The sequence below is a fragment of the Lissotriton vulgaris genome, chromosome 3_1 (assembly GCF_964263255.1).
Source record: "Lissotriton vulgaris chromosome 3_1, aLisVul1.2, whole genome shotgun sequence".
NCBI classification, from domain to species: Eukaryota; Metazoa; Chordata; class Amphibia; order Caudata; family Salamandridae; genus Lissotriton; species Lissotriton vulgaris.
The window spans coordinates 654,830,070-654,850,264 of NC_141689.1; the positions used below are offsets into that span (position 1 = coordinate 654,830,070).

Sequence of the window (20,195 nt, forward strand, 5' to 3'; positions counted from 1 at the left end):
TAAGATTGCCCAGAGCAGAAAGAGCCCTGCTGGGTCAAAGATATGAGGAACAAGAGAACCTCAGAAAGAGGGGCAGAAAGGGGATCCACGGCATTTGCTGTGCACAATGCCAGAAATGTATTCCATCTGCAGGCGTATACCGTCTTAGTGGAGGGATGCCTGGCTGCCAAGATTACATCACAGACTTCGGGAGGCAGGTCAAACGACGTCAACTGCCACCACTCAATTTCCACGCAAGGAGGTGAGGTCTGGACAGGTTCAGGTGGAGGACCGTCCCCTGCTGCTGCGACAGAAGATCCTCCTGAAGAGGCAGTCGGATGGGAGGATCGATGGCCATGTTGAGCAGCTAGAGACACCAGGTTCTTCATGCCCAACCGGGGCCACAAGAAAGACGTGGGCTCGGTCGTGCTTGATCTTCTTCAGCACTCAGGGCAAAGGGGTATAGGCGGAAAGACGTATAGAAGACCGCAACTCCACTCGCGACGAAAAGCGTTGCCTAGCGAATGCCGCATTGGAAATTCTAATGTGCAGAATTGCTGACATTGCACATTCTCTTCAGTGGCGAATAGACCTAAACAAGGCTCTCCCCACTGATGAAAGAGACCTTGCACCACCTCTGAGTTAAGACGCCATTCGTGATCCATCATGCACCTCCGGCTGAGTTAGTCCACCCTAGCGTTCAGTGAACCTGCCAGGTATTGAACCACCACGGATATGCCCTGATGTTCCAGCCATGTCCAAAGGTTGAGGGTCTCTTGACATCGGGTCCACAACGCCATCCTGCCTTGTTTGTTGCAGTACCACATGGCATTGGTGTTGTCCCTGAACACCTGCACTACTCATCCCCGGACAATGGGGAAGGAAAACTTTGAGTGCAAGACGGATCACCCAAAGCTCTAGAAGGTTGATGGTGGAGCCCGCACTCCACCGGAGACCAGAGGACTCTGATCACCACCTCTCCAATGTGGACGCTTCATCCCAGAAGGGATGCGTCTGTCACCACTGTTTGTTCTGTTGAGGAAAGGAGAGGGATCTGCCGTTGACCCAATCCTAGTTCGTGAGCCACCACTGCAATTGTTGTGCAGTGCCGTCTGAGATCTCGAAGCAATTAGACAGATTCCCCTGATGCTGTTCCCACTGGAACTTCAGGTCCCAGTGCAGAGCCAGCATATGCCACCTGGCATGATCGACCAGCAGGATGCAGGAGGCCATGAGGCCCAGCAGCGTCAGGGTCATCCTGACCGAAACCGGGTATAGGGGCTAAAAGACCGGAATCATAGCCCGAATATCCCGGACTGGCTGTTTGGGAGGATGAACCCTAAACTGTGTCGTGTCCAGAGCGGATCTGGTTAAGAGGAGCTTCTGAGAGTGGGTCAGGTGTGACTTCGGCAACTTGATGGAGAACCCCAGCGAATGCAGTAGGTCGGCCGTAGTCTGGAAGTGGGAGACGACAGCCTGGGGCGAGCCCGCCTTCAACAGCCAGTCATTGAGATACAGGAAGACTGGAACCCCTGATCTGCGCAGATGAGCTGCGACCACCGCCATCACTTTCGTGAACACCCGAGGGGCACTGGTAAGGCAAAAAGGGAGTACGGTAAACTGAGAGTGCTTGTGACCTACCGTGAACTGCAGCTAACGCCGGTGGGCCAGCAGGACGGGGATGTGAAAATAAGCGTCCTACAAGTCCAACGCTACCATCCGGTCTCCAGGGTCGAGGGCAGACAAGACCTGAGCAAGCATAAACATCTTGAACTTCTCCTTCCGCAGGAAGCGGTTGACATTCCTGAGATTCAAGATAGAACGCAGGTACTTGTCCTTCTTGCGTACCAGAAAGTAGTGGGAATAGCAACCACGGCCTACTTCTGGGGCCGAAACTCACTCAATGACACCCTTGGCCAAGTGTGCAGAAACTTCCAGTTGGAGAAGGGCCAGGTGATCCGCCGACATGCAATGGTACTGAGGTGGCATGGAGGAAGGGGTAGTCTCGAAGGGGAGCAGCTCCTTTGGATTATTTGCAAAACCCACCTGTCCAAAGTGATGGTGCACCAGTGGGGGAGTTGATGGCGGATCCTGCCACCCACTGACGTTTGGTGGCCCTGAAAGGTCAGACAAGGGGCTGTGGTGGACTGACCTGCCCACTGGCCCCCAGAAGCACACCAGTGGATGTAGTGGCGCACCCCTTCCGTAGCCACAAAAGGGGCAAAAGGCAGACTGCGCAGGGCGGGTGGCGGAGAGGCCCAAGGGCCAGGCCATAGCCCGAGAGTCCTTAAAGCGTTCTAGCGTGCTGTCTGCCTTGGTCCTGAAACTGGGACGGCCATTAAAGGGCATGTCTATAAGGGTGGATTGGACATCCCCAGAAAAAAACTGTAGAACGCAACCAGGCGTAGCGTCGAAGTGCTACTGACGTGGAAATCGTCCTGCCAAGTGCGTCAGCAGTATCCAGACCACAGAGGATGGTAAACTTTGCTGCGTCTCTCCCCTCAGCAACTGCACGGGATAGTATAGCCCGGGCCTCCTCCGGGCAGCACCTGCGCCACCATATCACACAGAGTGGGTGTAACAGCTCAACAGACATGCAGTGTTTACCAACCGCAGTCCCAAGCTAGCGGAAGAAAAAATTCTCTCACCAAGGTGGTCTAGCTTTTTGGATTCCCAATCCGGTGGTGCGGTAGGAAAGGCCCATTATAAGTGGAGCTTGAACCACACCAAGCTCTCAGGGGTGGGGTGTTGGGAGAGGAAACTGGGGTCGCCCGGGGCCGGGCGGTGGTCTTGGGCAATCATCTTATCCACAGGAGCCCCTGTGTTGGGCCTGGACCAGGTGCCCAAAAGGATGTCGTGAGGGCTTCATTAAACAGCAGCAGGGGCACCGAAGAGCAGGGCTGCCGGTTGAAGGACCTCTGTCAGGAGATTAGTCCTGACTGCCACCGTAGGTAGCTCAAGGTGGAGAACCGCGACCGCCCTACGCAACACCACTGCGTATGACACTCCCTCCTCCATAGCCACAGTAGGAGGAGACAACATGCTTAGTTCTGAGGAGGTTTCCAGACCACTGGCACCCCCCAGTTATTTATTTATTTATTATAAGTTTTGAATAGCGCTAGCTGGACCCAAGGGTATCAGAGCTCTTCACATCAGGTACAATAATGCGCCTTAGCGGCGAAGGCAGAATCCACATCTGGTAAACTTAAGAGCATTGCAAATAACATTACAATACATATCTTGTGGTCCACAGGAGGGTTGCGGATGCGGGTTATGAGACAGAGGAGATCCTTTGCTGCTTGCCAGAAGGGAGTCCATCAAGTCGGACGAGAAGAGGAAGAATCTCGGTGGTTAGAATTCTGAGACAACAAAGTTGTGTAGCGATGTCAAGCTTTTCCAGCATGTCCTGTGTTCTTCCCGTTAAGTTCAGGTGCGCTCAAGGAAGAGGGCTTTGAGTAGGGTCTTGAATTTTGGGAAATAGGAGGTCATTCTAATGTGGGGGGGATGGAGTTCCAGATCTTGGGTGCATTTCCCGCAAAGGATTTACTTGTGGTTTTGCGTTTCCAAGATTTCAATGGAATGAGAAGGAGCGTGTTGGAGCTTCTGAGATTCCCGGTCTGGTATTCTGGTTTGCCTGTGTGAAGGGCTTTGTGCGCAAGACATGCTGTTCGGAAGTTGGCTCGTTCAATTGGGAGCCATTTCAGTTCCTTGAGTGCGGGAGAAATGTGATCGAATTTTTGGGTTTCTGTGACCATTCGAGCTGCGGCATTGAGGGTGGTTTTCAAGGGGCCTAGGTGCGATTTGGCTGATCTGGTCAGGGCTGCGATTCCATAGTCAATTCTGGAGTGCACCAGTGCTTGAGTGGCCTGTTGAAAGTCTTTCGGAGGAAGGAAGGGTTTTATTTTGTAGAGAGGTTTCAGATTGAGGAACGCGCTTTTGGCGGAACAAGAGATGTGTTTTTTTATGGCTAGTTTGGGGTCTAGGGTGATACCTAGAGACTTTACTGAGTCCGTTGGCGTGAGGGTGCCACTGAGGGCATCGATGGCTTTGAGCCATTCTTCGATTTGGGGGTTTTCGTCTCTGTTGGAGATGAGTAGAACTTCAGTTTTCTCTGGATGAAGCTTAAGGCAGGGGTCTTCAAACTGTGAGGTGCGACCCCCAGGGGGGCCGTGGAGCGATGCAAAGGGGGTCGCGCCATCACAGTGTCACTTCTGCCCTGGCCTCCAGGGCTTCAGCCCCCCTCCTCCCCCATCCTGTGTCTCAGCCCGGGCTGCTGCAGTGCAGCTCACGCTCCTGGGGCCTCGGCTGGGCAGTGTCTGGAGTCTTATCTCCGGCTCGAGTTTTTCACAGGTCTTTAAAGACCATTAGCATATTTACATGCCTTTGTTAACTGATTACCAAAGCTTAGTTTTGTTATGGTTCCAGTACCCCCTGGGCCCCCACTCTGCCTATTCCTTACATTTGTATTTTTACAAGTACTGCTGCAGTGTGAGAATGCATTTAATGAAAAGAATATAAAGTTGGGTTGCCAAAAGAAACATGACTGCTATGTGTTGTTTAAAGAGACCTGCTCTTGACACTAAATTAAGTTATAAATAAAAAAGTATGTATTAATTAGTGATGTGACTTTTCTGTCTTTATTTTCTTTAATTATTAGTCATGGATCATTGAGGCATCCCTAGAACACAATTAAAAGTGCTTTCTATTTATATTTGCTGTTCTAAGTATTCACAGATAAGTGCAAAAAATACAGCTGTAGGTGACTGCTTATTTCTAGGCCATCACAATAATGAGCTGGTAACCCTAATCATTAGACTGGAAGTTTGTTGCAGGATCTGCACGTTATTTATTTCCTCCACCCTCAAACCCTGATTAATGCCATTATAGCAATAGTTTAACTTATATCTGAAACCCTACGCTTCAAGTTTCTGGGAATGCACCCTGCTTTCAAATTACTCACTTCTCATTCTCGCCTTCACTTTCACGTTCACCCAGCACTCCCAGCAATCACAATGCACTCACACTGATCACCATGCACTCACAACATCCACCCGCTCACCCTGCCCTCACAGTGATCACTCTGCACTAAACATTTGCTTGCATTGTTCACTCTGTACCTCACCCTGCAGTCACACGAGCACACTTCTCACCCTGCACTCACCTGTCCCCCCCTACTGCTCAATCTGTAGCTCACTCAAACAAGGCCATCACTAACCATGCACTAATTCGTCCCACTCTGCACTTACAGCCGAACCCAAATTCATATGGTCATCTCACTCACCCTGCAGTCACTCCTTTTACCATACTTTCACACTGTTGAATTGCTCACCGTGCAGTCACATGGGCACTCGTCACCCACACAGTGCAGAAGGTTAAAGTGCCGGGTACAAAGAAGATGTACTATGCACATCACAGAACTGAGTGTGAGTAAACTATGAGTAGCGCTATAAAAAAATGAAATGTTTGTCAGACAGGTGCTATAGAGAGATGAGGTGTATTGTTGGTGAGTGGTAGTGAGGGAATTTATGGAGAAGGTGGAAAGACTGTTGCACTGTGTGCGACCAGTGCTTGGACAAGCCCTGGCTGGGAGTGTTAACGCCCCCCCCAAAGTTCGGGTATAGTGGATCCCCTGCTTCTGCCTATTATTTACATTTGTAGTGCGTTACTGCTACCAAAAGGTGTCCTGGGGCTAATAACCATCTGCCTGCAATGTGAGAGAGGGATCCGGGGTTGGGAGAGGAGAGAAGAGAGGGATGGAAGGAAGGGGGTGAGAGGAAAGGGGCATGGGTAAACTGCTTAACTCTGCACAAGACCACCACGGTTTGAATGCACCTTGCTGCTCCCGGCCATGGACAGGTGAGCCTCTAATGTGGCAGCGCGTATTCCTGCGGTTGGGAGGCCCTTCACAGAGGTTGACTAGACATCTTTCTGATGTTAATTGCTGTATTTTGGTTATAAACTGGTAGTGATGGGGTGAAATCTTTCCTCGGTATTACTGTGTTTAAAAAAATTCTAAATAATAAAGCAATGCTACCCTAAAATACGCAGCATCACAGAACATTATTTACATTTTCTACTCTCACAATTTAGTGAAGTCTGTTGCATAATTTGGTCCTCACCTTCCTCATAACCTAGAGGTGTAGACATTTTTGTCAGGAGGAGGTCCTTACGCTTGAAAATGTAGACGGGGGGTCTCTGCATCCAAAAGTTTGAAGACCTCTGGCTTAAGGTGATTCTGTGAAAGCCATAGTTGAACCTCTTTGAGCGTGTCATTTAGATTGTGCATGTCGTCCATGGAGGTGGTTTCCAGATAAAGCTGCGTGTCATCCGCGTAGAGGTGCAAGGGGAAGTTCGAGTTCCTGAGTAGTGTGTTGAGGGGTTCAATGTAGATATTGAAGAGTTGGGGAGAGAGTACTGACCCTTGTGGGACTCCTCTGATGACGGGTAGTGGGTCGGATTCAAAGTTTTTAATTTGTATTCTTTGCGAGCGGTTGTGTAGAAAGGAGGATGTGAGAAGTTGGCCTGATATATGATGTTCACTAGTTCTAGTGACCACCTTGTATCAGTCCAAACAACCCTTATGGTGATTGGTTGTAAGTCAACCTTATAGACCAGCTATCCTAGTGGTAGCGTGGACAAAGAAGTCTTAGGCTAAAGATCTTTTGGCATGTGAAGCCAGCTGTATTACCACGTGTAACCCCCTTGAACACCAAGTGAAATGACACCACACAGGATATATATTCAAAATATATATGTATTTATCACTACAAATAGTCCCCTGAACTCTTTATGAGCAGAGAAGCAAACACGTTAAAACAATACAGTTGATAAGAATATGAAAGTTGCACAAATATGGATAGGCCCGGGTGGCCCCTAAAACCATATACTAAAGAAGTGGTATAAGTACCACGAGTCGAAAGGAAGTAAGGCCTAGGGAATCGCTGGGGCTATGCTGTACTAACGCAAGTTAGGAACTAGGAGGCCCACGGGATCTTGTTTGCAGTGCGCAAAGTTAGAAGCAGTTTACATTGAATTCAATGGATGCGTAAAAGTTAAAAAGGTGAAAGCAGGAAGTCTTCCGGTCAGTCTAGAACTTGACCCTTTGGAATCTGGACACTAGGAATGTTAAATTACTCGGGGGCACCGGAGTGCCAGCGTTACCTCACCCACAGGAAGCGGGTGCAGTGGAGCCAAAGTGTGTCAGGATTCTGCAGGAGTTCAGATGGAGCCTTGGAGTGTTGATGCTGCAGGCGACCTGATGTGAAGAGTTCCGGTGGATCCAAGGGTGGATCTGAAGAGTTGAAGACCTGAAAGCAGAGGGGACAATGTTCACAGTCACTAGCCAGTGACCGGCGTGGAACCAGGAAGGAACCAGGCGTTGTCGGGTGCCAACAGGTGTTAAGCTGGTCTCTTCAGCAGCGTGGACTAGGCGACGATGACGACGACCAGGAGTCACTCACGAGCTGTCCCACGTAGGCTCTAGTTGATGGCGGAGTCGGCTTCTTGATCGGAGCAAACAGGCCTTGGCTAATGCAAGCCACGCAGGAAACAGAGAAGGCTTCTCACTCTAACCTGCAAGGTCAGAGGGGTTGCTGCTTTTAGGAGCAGCAAGGGCCAGTCTGGAGCAACCAGACCAGCGGTGGAAAGTTGTCGTTTGGTCGCCAAAATGGCCACTAGCCAACGGACTAGCAACCGGATAGGCGCGTCGAGTGGAACAAAGCAGAAGGGCCCCGCGCAGATCTCGTGAGAGCTGGAGGGCTGGTCCTTGGTGCAAACGTAGCTCGGTGGTGGGGCTTCTCAAGACCCCAAGCACAGCGATGAGGGTGCCTCAGGTGCTGCACAGTCAGCTTCTCGTGGACTTTTCAAGAGATCCGGTCCCAAGTCTCAGGTCGCCTCCACTCGTCTCAGCTCTGCAGGGACTGTGGATTGGGTTGTTAGATGTCTGGGAGTCTGGTTCTTGTCAGGCTCTGGGCGCGGGCTCCGGCGGGAGGCGGCGGCAAAGCAGTCGTTGATCGCTGGATGGTGCCTGTATTCACAGAGTGGCCACTCCTTGGCCACAAGGGAGATTCTTCAGTCTTCTGAGCAGCAGAAAGTTGAAGGTCCAGAGTTTCTTCTTAGTAGTCGAATTTCAGGGTAATCTGCCGTCTTGGGGCTCAGCTCCTACTTTTAAGCCAAATCTAGGAGCTGAACTACCTACTAGGTCCCTCCTATGGGTAGGACCAGGAAGGGGGGTGGTTACAACCCCTTTCCTTTGTCCAGTTTTGCGCCAGAGCTGGGGCTGGAGTGCCCCAGCACCAGTTTGAACTGGCCTATGCACGGGGACACCTTGTGTGCCCCGGGCATGTCTGATTCTATTCAGCCCTACCTAACCAGATACACAAAATCCTGTCTGGGGTGGTGCTTGCACCTCCCAAGGCAAGAAACCCTTTGTCCAAGCCGCCCTCGCTGGAAGGACTCCCATCAGCAGGAGGTCAGACTTGTGTCTGTGGTGGCAGCATCCATTTTGTGATGCTGAGGCTGTTTAACTTTAACCGGGGTTCAGGTTCTGTACATGTCGTGTCCCTCTAGAAGGGTGGAATGCTACCCCTGTTGCCAGAATTGGTGAGGGGGTAGTATTCCAATTCGAATGACACCTTACTCAACATGTTTTGATAATGTCTGTGAGAAGTTGGCCTGATATATATATATATTTTTAAATCTGTTTATTAGCATAGTAGGTAAAGCAGTTACAGAAATTTCCAGTCCCAGTAGGAAGCAGGCTAATACATTCGTGCGTCCGCTTAGAACATATAATTGCATAGTTATCTTGATTTTTCATTTTGTTGATGACTATAACCGTCACAATTAGACAAACCCCGGTCAATGCAATCCCTCCCCCCACCCTCATCCAACCCACCCGACACTCTCACAACAACATGACTGAATGATCATTAAACTGGGTCACCCATGGTGCTACACCATGTAGCTTCATCTATCTGTACACACAGGTGGAACGAGGCAAGTCCAGTGGTTTGAGGTTCCTCGCACCTCATCGTAGCGCACAACAGTCAGTGACAGTGCATGACAGTCTGGCTAAGGACACATTTATCCTACATTCAGCGAGTCACATGTATCCCCGTCATCCCCGGTTTCAAACATTCCCAGTGTGGCAAACCAGTCCAGCGAGATTGGCGTTTTCTGCTGACCTCTGTATTCCTCTCGCTGCAGTGCCTCTCCCTCTGCCTTACCCCATCGCACTACCTCCGCTTTCCACAGTTCAGGGTTGGGAGGTTTGGGTGACTTCCACCTCATCGTGATGGCACGCTTCGCCAGCAACAGGGCCAGGTCCGAGAAACGTGTCGCCACGGTTCTGGTGCGTTGTGAGGGTCCCAACCCCAGTAATGTGTATTCTAGCGTAGGAGATCGGGACAGGGCACCCGCTCTCTCGAGCGATTCATGGACCGTGGTCCAGTAATATCCTAGTTTGGGGCATTGCCAAAGCATGTGCATCAGTGATGCGTCTTCGGTGTCACATCGGGGGCAATTGCTTTTCGCATCAGGGAACATCACATGTATGCGGTGCGGGGTCAGGTAGGCTCTATGTAGTAGCATCAATTGAATTAACTTAAACTTGGGGTTCCTAGCTACTTTATTTGGAAACTGGAGTATACGCTCCCACTCTTTGTCTGTCAGGGGCCTACCAATATCTCCCTCCCATGCTTCCCGGAGTGGTGACAGAGTGAGTGCCCTCCCCCTCTTGATGCTAGCAGTGAGCCATCTTGTCAGGTGGGCGCCCGTGCCCATTAGGTAGTGCATTGTGATGAGAGGGTTTGTAACAGGCTCCTGGCCCTCAGGGGACCACTTGTGTGTGATATAATGGCGAAGGCCAGCGTGTAGAAGGAAGGTGCCTCTAGGGACGCAGTGGGTGGTTCTAAAGTCTTCAAAGGACAACAGGTGCCCTTCCGCAAACAGGTCACCTACATGCGACACTCCTGCGTCATGCCATTGCTCTAGCGAGTTCGCCGTAAGAGTTCCCGTGCCCAGCGGGATGCCCAAGAGCGGGATCGTGGGTGCATAAGATGACGTAGGGGATGTATACTTTAATGCCTTCCGCCAGTAAATTATCGCTAGTCTGAGGAGAGGTGGGGCATCTCTCGGTATATCCGAGTTGGGTAAAAGTAACGTGTGTATTTTTCCCATTTCATGTTCCCTATCCGTCATATCGATCTCCTGAAGATTGCGACCCGCCACCCAGAAGGCCAGCCATTGTAGCTGACACGCATAGTTGTAAGCTCTAAAGTCCGGCAGGCCCATACCGCCGGCGTCAGAGGGGAGCTGCAGCTTGGACAGACCTATACGTCTGCGACCGTGCCCCCATACAAGTTCAGTGAGTAGAGTGTCTAGAGTCTTAAACGTCGCTGCTGGGATCAGGTGTGGCAAGTTAGTGAAGTGGTAGAGAAGACGGGGGAGCATCACCATCTTGGATATCGCTGCTCTGCCGGGTATTGAGAGTGGTAGTGGGAGCCAAAACTGTATCTGCGATTTCAGTGCTCTGATGGCCCTCCCAAGGTTGCCGTCAATCATCGTGTCAGCTTCCCTATAAATCTGCATCCCCAGGTATCTGAAGGTGGTTTCAGCCATCTGGAACTCGTGGGGGGCGAAGGGTAGGGGGGTAGTCAGGCCTGTGGTTGCAAATGTGAACCCATAGGACTTGGATTCGCTTATGGTCAGGCCAGAGATCGTCCTAAAGTCCTCAAAGACCTGGGCAATAGGGCTCAAGTCGCCCCTCAAGTCTCGGAGATATAATATAATATCATCCGCATAAGCGGACACGATGTGTGCCGTCCCATGCCTTAGAATGCCATGTCGGGGGGCCATCAACTGAAGTTTACAGAGCATAGGCTCGAGGGCAAGGACGAAGAGGAGGGGGGAGAGTGGGCAGCCCTGCCTGGTGCCCCGTGCTATAGCTATAGGAGCTGATAAATGGCCTGAGGTGCGCACTCTAGCTGTGGGGATGGTGTACAGCAATCTGACCCAAGCGAGGAATTCGGGTGGAATCCCAAATTTAGACAGCGTGTCAAACATATAGTCCCACCTAAGGGAATCAAACGCTTGCTTCAAATCTAGGGATATGCAGCCTTCGGATCTCATGTCCTCCCGGTCTCCGAGCATAAGCTGGGCCAATCGCCTGAGGTTCATGGCCGTGTTGCGGCCCGGAACAAAACCACCTTGGTCCGAGTGAACCAGCTGTGGTACGTATTGCACGAGCCTCGATGCCAGCACCTTGCTCAATATCTTGGAGTCAGTATTGAGAAGGGACAGGGGTCTGTAGTCGGCCATCTGAAGCCCTTCTTCAGCAGGTTTCAAAAGGGACGTGATTAATGCCTGCATAGACGATTGTGGTAGGGCGGTTGTCCGTAGTGCTTCCAAATAAACAGCGTGTAACCGTGGGGCCAGTAGGTCTATGTATGTTGCATAAAAGTCGTCTGGTAGGCCATCTGTTCCGGGGGTCTTGCCCTTTGGGAGAGCTCGTACTGACTGCCTGATTTCAGCTATTGTAATGGTGCGCTTCAGGTCTTTGATTTGCCTGTCAGTGAGTTGAGGTAGGTCTAAGTCCCTCGTGAAGGCCTCGAATGCAACCTCGGGGAGGGGCTGTGGGGGGCTGTACAGCGTGGTGTAGTATTCCTTGAACGCCGTGTTAATCCCGACCTGGATGGTAGTTGGGCTGCCCGTCTGGTCTAAGATTTTCAGGATAGGGTGGTTAACTGGGGAGTCCCGTAAGAGGCGGGCTAGAAGGGGACCAGCTCTATCCGCCTGTGTATGCTGCCTGTTCGTGTATTCTCTATAGTCTAGAAGTCTCAGGTCTTCCAGCAGCTCTGCATGTCTAATGTGAGCCTCCTGTAGTGGTGTGAAGGGTGCATTCGTGCCGGCAGCCTCATTCTCTAGGGACGCTAGTGAGCTCTCCACCTCCTTCAGTTGATTGATTACCTCCCGTTTCCTGCCCACTCCAGCGGCCATTGCTGCCCCCCTCAGGCAGACTTTAAATGCGCCCCATTCCACTTGACGGGTGCTGGCCGTGTTCACATTTGTGGAGAAGTAGGTTACTATAGCATCGGACAGAGAGGCCCGGAATACCGAGTCTTCAAGGAGGTCTGGAGATAGTCTCCAAGTGGGGATGGGGGCTAGCCACCTGCCCCACTGCAGGTGAGTTCTACGGAGCTGTGATCGGATAGAGTTTCCCCATGTGTTGGGTCTGGACAATTGTATCTGCTATGGAGCGGGAGCAGAAAATATGGTCGATTCTGGTGTGAAGCTGGTGTGGTGGGGAGAAAAAAGTATATTCCCTCTCCTGTGAATGTGTGCTGCGCCATGCGTCTGTCAGGTCCCAGCCCTCAGCCCATCTCGTAAGAGCATCCGCTTGTTTCCTACTCTCAGCTGCCTGTAAAGGGGGGTGTGACCTATCCAATGTAACATCGAGCACAGCATTGAAATCACCCCCAATGAACCAACGATGATCAGCCCATTCCGCAAGTACCCCGTTCACTGTTAACAAGAACTCCGACTGATTTGAGTTCGGCGAGTACACACATCCAAATACAATAGCATCCCCGTCCAACAGCCCCCCGCACAAATACATATCGGCCCTCATTATCGATTCTTTGCTCCAACATCTGGAAGGGGACAGAGCCGCGGAACCAGATCGCTGCTCCTCTCGAGAACGCAGAATAGGAGGTAGCAAAGAGTTGCCCCCTCCATTTCTTGCGGACTCACAGTTTCAGCAGCGTTCAAATGTGTCTCTTGCAGCCATGCAATCTGTGTCCCCTGTGATTAAGCTGGGCCAATATTCTATGACGTTTCGGCACTGCTCCCATGCCAAGTACGTTCCAGGTGCACAGTTGGTAATTATTAAGTGGCCCCATAACCATCTGTGTGATGCGACCCAGTGAAACACCCGGGTACCCATGTCAGTTCTGCTTTGCGATAAGGTGAGAGTGTCGTGAAAACATATAATCCCTGAACAAAAAGGTCCCCAAGCCAACGTGCCCGGGAGCCAAATCGTGGTGCCCAACGTGGGCACAAGTCAGTGAAGTTCGTGTGCATACCGGGGGGTGGCAGGCCTCTGTCGACTGTCACTGAACGGCCTGCATGGGCTAGTTAGCCCTCAACAAAGTGGGTCCCCCATGCAACCCACCATATACGAAAAAAGGGGGGGGGGGGTTCAGTTATACATTACCACCCGGAGGGGGTCATACTCTCAGCAGATCAGAACTCCTCTGCCATCTGGGCTGTAATCTTCGGGAACAGCGGCAAGCTGTCTACTGACCCAGACACCTCTGTATGGGTGTCGGTGGTGGCGGTGTGCCTGTCTCCAAGTGCTTCCGCGTCGTGAGCTGCCAGTGCCTCTTCTGTGAGCCGCTGCCGCGGAGTTGACGACGAGTGGCCTTCCATTCGAGTACTAGGAGGCTGCGCCTTCGCTGGGGGTCCATGGGAAGAGTGATGTCCCGGGCTGGGAGTGTTGTGCCGTCGGTCCGGAGGGTCTCTGTGGTCGCTGTGTTCGCCTCCGTGGCGATCCTCAAATGGGTCCTGTGAGGTCGGTGGCGTTAGAGTGACTTCCATCCATTCCTCTGCCTCCTCTGGTGAGTCGAAGAAGTGAGATTTATTGTCGTGCAGAATTTTAAGCCGAGCAGGGAACAGAAGTGCATATTTCATATTCCTGTCTCTTAATTTGCGTTTTACACCCATGAAAGTGGACCTGGCGCGCTGTACAGTGGGCGTGAAATCAGGGTAGACCGAAATGTTCTTATCCTCAAAACGTATCGGTGCTTTCTCTCTGGCCGCACGCAGTACAGTGTCTCGGTCCCTGTAGTGGAGGAGGCGAGCAATCAGGGGACGAGGAGGCGCCCCCGGTTTGGGGGGCCGTGGCGGCATCCTATGCGCCCGTTCCACGCTGTACAGGGCAGTGAGGTCTTCTTGGCCCACTAGTTTTCATAACCAGTCCTCCACAAATTGGGTGGGGTTCCTCCCCTCGCTTCTCTCCGGAATGCCCAGGATGCGGACGTTGTTGCGGCGCGCTCGTCCTTTGGCATCGTCCACCCTGTCCCAGAGTTGTTTAAGCTGTTTCTCCACGCCCTCCAACTTCGTAGAGTGTTCCGTCTGTTGTGGCACTAGGTCATTCAGCGCTATCTTCTGATCCGCTACCCGTTCCGCCAACTTGTTATGGTCAGCCCTTAATAGTGACAGGCCAGTCGCCATATTGTCTATGCGCGATTCGAGGGCTTCGCGCGTATTTCATTGAGGATAAGGTCCAACTTTGCGTCCTGGGATCCTTTTCCAGTCGGTGGAATGATGTCCATATTGGAGGAGGCCAGCGGGTCCTCGGAGCCCGTGGATTGCAAGTCCGCCGCAGCGCCCTGTTCATGAGTCTTGCCCCTGTGTTTGCCCATGGATCTCGTTAGCAGGGTGGCGCCGGAAAGGGCACAGCAGACTGCCGCCGCCCACTCAAGTGTCTACTCTGAACGCCGGACCGGGTCCACCGAGGGTTCAGGTTGTGGCGGTCAAAGGTGGTAGCTGTGTAGACCCCAGGATGGCAGGGATTGCGTGGGGTCTCTGAACGTGGCACTGTTATTGGGAGGGACGGCGTTCCACTGGGGGGCCCTGTGGGCAGATGTGACCTCGGCTTTCCAGAGGACAGATGAAGGGAGATAGTTGGGCCACTGCAATTGTCAAGCGAGACGACCCCCAGCAGGAGCGCGACAGATGTCCGGACCGGAGCGTGGTGGCAGGTCTGCAATGCACGCGTTACACTCCCTCACCGCTGGTCGGGGTTGGCAGTCTGGGTATTCGGGGTCCGCTGTCCGCCGCTAGACGCACTGACCCCAGCCGTGCGCCACCCCGTGCCGGGTCCCTGTCCCAGACCCGCCGGCCGGCAAGTGTGGGGGCCAGAAAGATGTCACAGTACAGGCCCGGGGACACTGTCCGTCCCGGGCGTGAAGACAAAATGGCGCCGGCGATAATGCGTCTCAGGTCCGTAGTGTCTGGGGAGGTCAGGGGGAAGCCCGGCCCGCAGCGCCGGCGTCGGGTGTCTGGCACCGCCTGCCCTGAAGTCCCGGTTAGCGCCGCAGGTAACAGGCGTACCGCTTACCTTGCAGGTTGGCGGCGAGCCGGTTAACCGGTCAGGGAATGCTTCTGCTCGCTCCATAGGCCCCACAGCGGGGCGGCCGGGCAGGGCTCAGCAGCAGAGAGGGAGGCAGCAGGGTCACTGTAGGAGTAGGGAGCTTCTTCGTGTTCCGCGGCCGGTGTCCGCCTCTGCGCCCGGTGTGGGGTCCCGATCGGACCGCGCCAGTAGCTATGGGTAGGCCGGGAAGGCTATCCACTCGAGCCTGGGGCTTCACAGCGTCCAGTAGGCCACGGCCGGAGTCGATGTTGCAACGCGCCTGTGAGGCGGGCAGAGTGGAGAAACACCGCTCCGCTTCTAGCAGTACACCCCCGGGGGCCTCAGGCACAGAAATCAGGTGGGTTGCAGGTGGGGGTTTCAGGATAACTTGCTTGTATTGAGGACTACGGACGGAGCTCGAGAACTACACGTCCACCATCTTCGGCTCCAGGCCACGCCCCCGAAGTTGGCCTGATATATAGTGCTCACTATTCTAGTGATCACTGTGTATCATACCAAACGACCCTTATTGATGATTGGTTGTAAGTCAACCTTATAGACCAGCTATCCTAGTAGCATGGACAAGAGCAGTCTTTAGGCTAAACTCTAGAGGGCGTGTTAAGCCAGCTGTTATACCATCACATATACCCCTTGAACACCAAGTGAAAGGACACCACACAAGTTGTTATGAAAATAAAGGATATTTATTTATAACAAGTCTACCCTGAACTCTTTATGAGTCAGGGAGCTAAGCACAATACAAAACTCTTATGAAAATACTTCAAGTCGCACAATTTACACAAATGCCCGAGGGGCACGAAAAACCATATACACTAAAAGTGGAATGCGAAATACTAGCAGGTAAGTAACAAGATCCAGAGGCTTCAGGATCGCTAGGACTACACTACTGAACCCTAAGGTTAGGAGCAGGAGGCCTAGGGAGATCGGGTGCAGAGTGTGCACTCTCACGCGGGATGCGGGACAAAGTCTATGGATGCTAGTATTTGTAAAGTTACTGTTTCCGGACGAATCCGACTAGCTAGACTGAAATCGAAAAAGGATCTGGACACTTGGATAGTGAACCTACGTTGGAGGACCGAAATGCTCAGGTTACCTAGCCCAGGGGCTGCGGCTGCATAGGGTTCAAAAGACGTCGGGAATCCTGGTTGAAGTCTATGGAGCCTGAAAGAAGAAGTTGCTGGCAGGCGACCAGTGAAGATATTCGGAGGGATCCAAGCCTGGATCGATGATGGAGATGACCTGAAAGCAGAGGGGACTCAGTTCTTAATCACTAGCCAGTGATTAGGTGGGCACCAGGATGGCACCGGATGAAGTCACCTCGACCAGGTGAGTGGCGACGCTGGACTCTGCTGTCCCTCGGACCAGGAGGCGTTGTCGGCGACCAGGCAGGAGGTGCGAGCTGTCCCACGAATGTGTCTGCTGTCGGCGATGCTGAGACCAGGATTGGAGCAACAAGCCTTGGCAAAGGCAAGCCCACGCAGTGGAGTCAAGATGGCGTCTGGAGTGGACCAGGAGGGTCCGGGGTGCTCCTCTTTTGGAGGGGAGCAAGGGCCAGTCTGGAGCAACCAGACCAGCGGTGTAATCGTCGTGGTGCGTCGTCAGGAGGGCCAGTAGCCAGCAGGCAAGTGACCGGACAACGCGGTGAGCAGCAAAGAGCAGAAGAGCCCCACGCAGATCTCGTGGATGCTGGGGGGCTGGACTTCGGTGCTGGAGCTGCTCAGGGTTAGGGCTTCTCAAACCCCAAAGCACTCACTCGAGGATCCCTCGGTGGTCGTGCTGGTTAAGCGTCGTGCAGTTTTGGAAGATGGCCGGTCCCTCAGGTCTCGTCACACCCACGAATCTCAGCTGGGCTGATGATGCAGGTAGAGGTCAGAGATGCCAGGGAATCCGGGTCTCGTCGAGCTAGGCAGTCTTGATCCAGAGGATGGACTTACAGCAAACCGCGATGCTTAGATGGTGCCTGCGGGTGCAGGGTGGCTACTCCTTAGCCACAAGGGAGAGTCTTCAGAAGGTATCAAGAGTTCCTTTCGTGGAAAGTAGTCAAGATTCAGAATTATCTAATTCTCCTACCTTTATTCTAAGAAAAGGGGCTGGCACACGACTAGGTCCTGCCCATGGGTGGGACAAGGAGGGGGTGGTTACACCCCTCTCCCTTGTCCGGACTTTCCCCAGCTCAGGGGCTGGTGTGCCCCTGGAACTGGTTCAAGCCGGCATATGCACAGTGAGCAGCTGCAGCTGTGCTGCTGATGTAGGTAGAGGTCGGAGAGGTCTGGGAATCCGGGTCTGGTCGGGCTCTGAAGTCTGGATCCACTCGGGATGATGGCAAAGTGAACCGCTGGAACGCTTGATGGTGCCTGCTTGTGCAGGGTTAACACTCCTTGCCCACAAGGGAGATTTCTTCAGTCTTCTGTGGAGCAGAACATCGAAGTCCAGAGTTTCTTCTTGTAGAATTTCAAATCAGGATAATCTAATTTGGAATGGGACCAGCTCCTACCTTTAATCTCCTAAAGGGGGCTGTACTATGACTAGGTCCCTCCTATGGGTGGGACCAGGAAGGGGGGTGGTTACACCCCCTACCCTTTGTCCGGTTTCGCGCCAGAGCTGGGACTGGAGTGCCCCAGCAACTGGTTTGAACCAGTGTATGCACAGGGCACCTTGTGTGCCCCAGGCATGTCTCATTCCTTTCAGGCCTGTCCTACCTAAGACACAAAATCCTGTCTGGGGTGGTGCTAGCACCTCCCAAGGCAGGAAACCCTTTGCCCAAGCCACCCTCGCTGGAAGGACTCCCAGCAGCAGGAGGTCAGACTTGTGTCTGTGGTGGCAGCATCCATTTTGTGATGCTGAGGCTCGAGTTAGCTTTAACCGGTCTCACGTCTGGGGGTAATTCTACGTTAAGGAAAAAACTAGTTACTTACCTGTACACTATGGTTCTCCAGTATTATCTTTCATAGATTCACATGCTTGGATCTTCCCCGTCGTCATGGTGGGAGTCTCCCGGTAAAAGAATAGCCATAGCAGTAGAAGAAAAAACTGCCTGGAAACCATAGAGTAGTAAAACAATAGACAACCTCTCCTCCTCATTATGTGGTCCAAATTACAGCCAATCAGCTACCAGCACCAGCCTACACCATTCCCAGCAGAGCCACCATACCTCAGATTTCCAACATCCCAAGAGTGAACTTTGTAAGAAACTAGAGATAAAGGTGGTCGACCTAGAAGAAATGGGGAGGTGGGCAGGCGCATGTGAATCTATGAAAGATAATACTGGAGAACCATAGTGTACAGGTAAGTAACTCGTTTTTTCTCCAGTATTGTATCTTTCATAGATGCACATGCTTGTATCAGAATAGATAGCAGTACTTTTCTAAGAGCGTTTCTAGGCTAGACCCCCTTTGTCTTAGGGCTCTGCGCCGTAAGCTCTTTTTCTTTTAACACCTTAACGGCTATGGAACGTCCAGCTCCAATGCTGGACGTTCCATTGCGCAGGTTTAGTTCGAACGTTCAACGGCCGACGGCAGCACTACGGAGGTAGTGGTGCTGTCGGCCACTGAACGTGCGCAGCACTTAAAGGGTTAAAGACTCATTAGGAAAAACATGTAACAACTTTTGTCATTAAGAAACCTTTGTGTATAAACAACATTTCAGAAAAGTAATTGTAAATTTAAAAAACATGCATCTTATTTAAAAAGGTGTCGTAGAACTGCCTGTCCCACAGCTGCATCTGCTTTCCATTCTGTGCCCGAAAATAATGTTTGGTAAATGTATGGACATTTGACAAATACGCCTGCTAGCAATGCAGTTGAAGCCGCCATCTTCTGTGTATCATGAGCACGTACTTTTGTGCACAGAGGTTTTCTTGCTTTTTCTTGACAGAAGATGATGGCGGATGCAATCCATTTAGAGATGGAGGATCTTGAAAGAGCCAAACCTTTTCTAGGTCCTGAGTAAGCAATAAACAACTGATTTGATTTACAAAAAGATTTTGTCTTTTCAATGTAAAACTAAGTATGAAGAGCTTTCTCTGCCACAGTGATAGGATTCTTGAAATACGTAGGTAGGATCACTGGTTTATTTAGATGAAAGGAAGAAGGTATTTTAAGGACAAATTTTGGATTAGTTCTTAGCAGCACCTTATCCGATCTGAATTGCATGAAGGGATCTTGAATTGAAAACGATTGAATTTCGCGGACTCTCCTGGCTGATGTGAGAGCAAGAAATAATGCTACTTTCCATGAGAGAAATTGCAAATCAGCCTTGTGAATTGGTTCAAAAGGTGCCTTCATGAGCTCTGACAAGACTATGTTAAGCTGCCAAGGAGTTGGAGGACATTTCATTGGAGGAAATTTACTGAATAAGCCTTTCAGGAATTCTTTAAGTAACCTTTGAGACCAAAGAGATGGACATCCTGGAGATCTACGGTATCTGGATATTGCTGCCAAAATGGACTTCAATTGAAGAATGAGAAAGTCCGGATCTGGCTAGTTGAAGCAGATATGGAAGAATTTGTTCCGGCGAGGAAGTAAAAAGATGAATCTTATGTGCAAGATGCCAGTTACAGAATCTTTTCCATTTTACCGTTTATGTCTTGTTAGTAGACATTGCTGTAGAACTTGCCAGGATTTCACGACATTCTTGAGGAATATCTAGTGACTGAAACTCATGCTCGAAAGGTTCCAAGCTGACAATTTTAGAGAGGTCAATTGCGTGTGAAGAACTTGACCCTTGTTCATGATAATCAGAGTTTGGATTTTTGGGAACTGTATCCTGGGCTCCACTGACAATTGGAGAAGTTCTGTGTACGGTTGGTACCTATTTGATTGAAAAGAGGAACGTTGTTGAAAATGTCCTCTCGATCCTCTGCCACGAAATGACTGGTAACGGCCTTGTTCCAAAGATCTAGCAGTTTCGGTGTCTGCTTTTATACCTTGAAGTGCCTCGTCAATATGTTTTCCAAACAGGCTATCTCCATCAAAAGGCATGTCCATGATTTTAGATTGGACTTCAGGCCTAAAGGATGTTGACATGAGCCACCCATGCCTCCGTAGAGCAACCGCTCCAGCCA

The 20,195-nt window shown here is 51.5% G+C and overlaps 1 protein-coding gene and 1 pseudogene across 1 annotated transcript in view; both read right to left on the reverse strand.

The window, feature by feature from the left end:
• The window catches only part of CHD1 (chromodomain helicase DNA binding protein 1), a 1,544,591-nt gene that overhangs the window by 263,686 nt on the left and 1,260,710 nt on the right, over positions 1–20,195 (reverse strand). The gene's annotated exons all lie outside the window — the stretch shown is intronic.
• LOC147726884 (uncharacterized) lies at positions 3,366–4,035 on the reverse strand (annotated as a pseudogene).